A 2851-nucleotide genomic window follows, 5' to 3' on the forward strand; every position below is an offset into this window, starting at 1 on the left:
CAAGTGATAAGATTAAGAGACAGAATAAGATAACTATAATAGTAAAACTATTAAAAGAATTTAAGGAGAAAAATAAAAATACAAAAATAATTTTCTGGAATTCAGTATCATGTTTTCTGAATCAAAACACAAAGCTGATACAATTTCTCAAACTATGCTAACTCTAAGAACCAAATTAATCAAATTAATGTTAGAGCATATGTATTTGGGAAAATATGTGAACTTTTTCATTACTTCTTTGAGTGTTTTGTACAGTGTAATTGTATCATTTTCATCCCTCCCAAGCCTCCTAGGTCCATTCCTTCTCTTCCCTCCCAGCTGTATCTTCATTTTTTAAAGCATTTTGTATCCAGTATGTGGCATCTCCAACCTTCCAAGGACCACAACCCTAAAGAAAGTTAACTCTCCTCTGCCAGCAGACAGCACTGTCCTCCCTAGAGATAGGTTGGCATGCCTTCCTCCTGTACTCCATCTTGGAATTTTGTCTCTCTTGAGGTGTGTAGGTCCTGTGCATGCTGTTCCAACCACTGTGTCATATTAAAAAGGATCAATATGAAGGTGGGGGGGGCTGGGGTTGGAAAGGAGGAACAGAAAGAGAAGAGAGGAAGAGAGGGAGGCAGGAGTAATTCTTCTGTGCTGGGAGCAAGGTTTCTAAAGCCCTACTGATTGGTTGCAGGAAAACTCCTTGTATAATTTCTGAACTCTGGAGATGCAGAATGTGTAGCCTACATATTTTGATTAGAAACCCAAACTAATATGTAACTACATTTTCAACTTTGAGATTTGGGGTATATTTTTCTAAAATAAAAAAGACCTGTGTTTCAAGAACTCAATCCTAACATGGTATCCTTAAAGGAGGAGATGGGGAGAAGGAACCATTTTCTTACGTAAGAGTTCATGTTTAAAAATTTGTGTAGGGAGCCATGGGCCCCCTGCCCAGAAATAGTAACTATTGTCTGCCTCAACCTTGTAAATTTCTTCATCCTATAAAAACATCCTGCCTCGTGGTCTGGCTGTGGAAGGTGCGGTAAACAGCAGAACTTACCCGCCCAGCTTCTTCCGCCCTCTGCTTCCCTATAAAAGCTTTTTACAAACCTTCAATGGAGAGAAGAGACTTGAAAGTGAAGTGAACCTCATCTTGTTGTCCGTGTTGTCCTTTCCTCGGCTCTGCTAGTCAGAGTCGTGGCTTGCGGCAAGTGGTGGCCCGTATGGGGATCGCAGCGTGTTAAACTCTCCGGGCGAGACCTAGCGGTGACTCTGAATTTTTTTTTGGCCGGGGGGACCAGCTGCGCGCTGGCACCATGTTCCTGGCCACTCTATACTTCATGCTACCACTCCTGGATTTCCTCCTGTCTGCCGAAGTGAGTGGCGGGGACCGCCTTGACTGCGTGAAAGCCAGAGATCAGTGCCTGAAAGAACAGAGCTGCAGCACCAAGTACTGCATGCTAAGGCAGTGAGTGGCGGGCAAGGAGACCAACTTCAGCCTGGCTTCCGGCCTGGAGGCCAAGGATGAGTGTCGCAGCGCAATGGAGGCCCTGAAGCAAAAGTCTCTTTACAACTGCCGCTGCAAGCGGGGCATGAAGAAAGAAAAGAACTGCCTGCGCAATCTACTGGAGCATGTACCAGAGTCTACAGGGAAATGATCAGCTGGAAGATTCCCCATATGAACCAGTTAACAGCAGATTATCATATATTCTGTGCCGTCCTGTTCGTATCAGTGGAGCACATTTCGAAGGGGAATAACTGCCTGGATGCGGCCAAGGCTTGCAACCTTGATGACACCTGTAAGAAGTACAGGTCTGCCTACATCACCTCGTGCACCACCAACATGTCCAACAAAGTCTGCAACCGCTGCAAGTGCCACAAGGCCCTCAGGCAGTTCTTTGACAAGGTCCCAGCCAAGCATAGCTATGGGATGCTCTTCTGCTCCTGCAGGGACATTGCCTGCACAGAGAGGTGGCGACAGACCATCATGCCTGTGTGCTCCTATGAAGAGCGGGAGAAACCCAACTGTTTGAATTTGCAGGACTCCTGCAAAACGAATTACATCTGTAGATCTTGCTTCGTAGATTTTTTTACCAACTGCCAGCCAGAGTCCAGGTCTGTCAGCAGCTGTCTTAAGGAGAACTATGCAGACTGCCTCCTGGCTTACTCGGGGTTGATTGGCACAGTCATGACTCCCAACTACATAGACTCCAGCAGCCTCACCGTGGCCCCGTGGTGTGACTGCAGCAACAGTGGGAATGACCTAGAGGAGTGCTTGAAATTTCTCAGTTTCTTCAAAGACAATACATGTCTGAAAAATGCAATTCAAGCCTTTGGCAATGGCTCTGATGTGACTGTGTGGCAGCCCGTCCGGGTCAAGAACAAGTCTCTGAGGCCATCAGGGTCTGAGAATGAAATTCCAAAATCAATGGCTGCTCCTCCCAGCTGCGGTCTGAGCCCACTTCTGGTCCTGGTGGTAACCACGCTGTCCACCCTATTATGTGTGTATCAGTGGAGGAAACATCGTAGCTGCATTCATAAAAGATGTGAAAAGACGTAGAGAGAGAGAGAGAGAAAAAAAAACAAAAACAAAAAAAAAACCCAAGTAATCTGTTTCCTGTCCTCTTGTATTTCTGAAAATTTGGTTTTTTAAGCTCAGTTGAAAAATGGTTTCATCCAACTGGAACTTTTGTGTTGTTGTTTTTAAGAAAGCTTCTTGTGATCCTTCAGGGCTTCTGTAGAAAGAGTGCTGCAGGCTACATTTCAAACTCAGAAGGCTTTGGGGCATGCTGTATTTTAAGGGGACCATTTGTAAATTGGACTGTAAAGCAAACTAAGAGTATGTTTTTGATGATGAAGAGGAGGA

At 45.2% G+C, this 2851-nt stretch overlaps 1 pseudogene; it reads left to right on the forward strand.

Annotated features, from left to right (window-relative positions):
• The first annotated feature begins 1301 nt into the window (after positions 1-1301).
• Positions 1302-2545, forward strand: LOC103729472 (annotated as a pseudogene).
• Positions 2546-2851: the final 306 nt, after the last annotated feature.

This window comes from Nannospalax galili, unplaced genomic scaffold, assembly GCF_000622305.1.
Source record: "Nannospalax galili isolate Female #2095 unplaced genomic scaffold, S.galili_v1.0 scaffold1150, whole genome shotgun sequence".
In the NCBI taxonomy this organism is placed as follows: Eukaryota; Metazoa; Chordata; class Mammalia; order Rodentia; family Spalacidae; genus Nannospalax; species Nannospalax galili.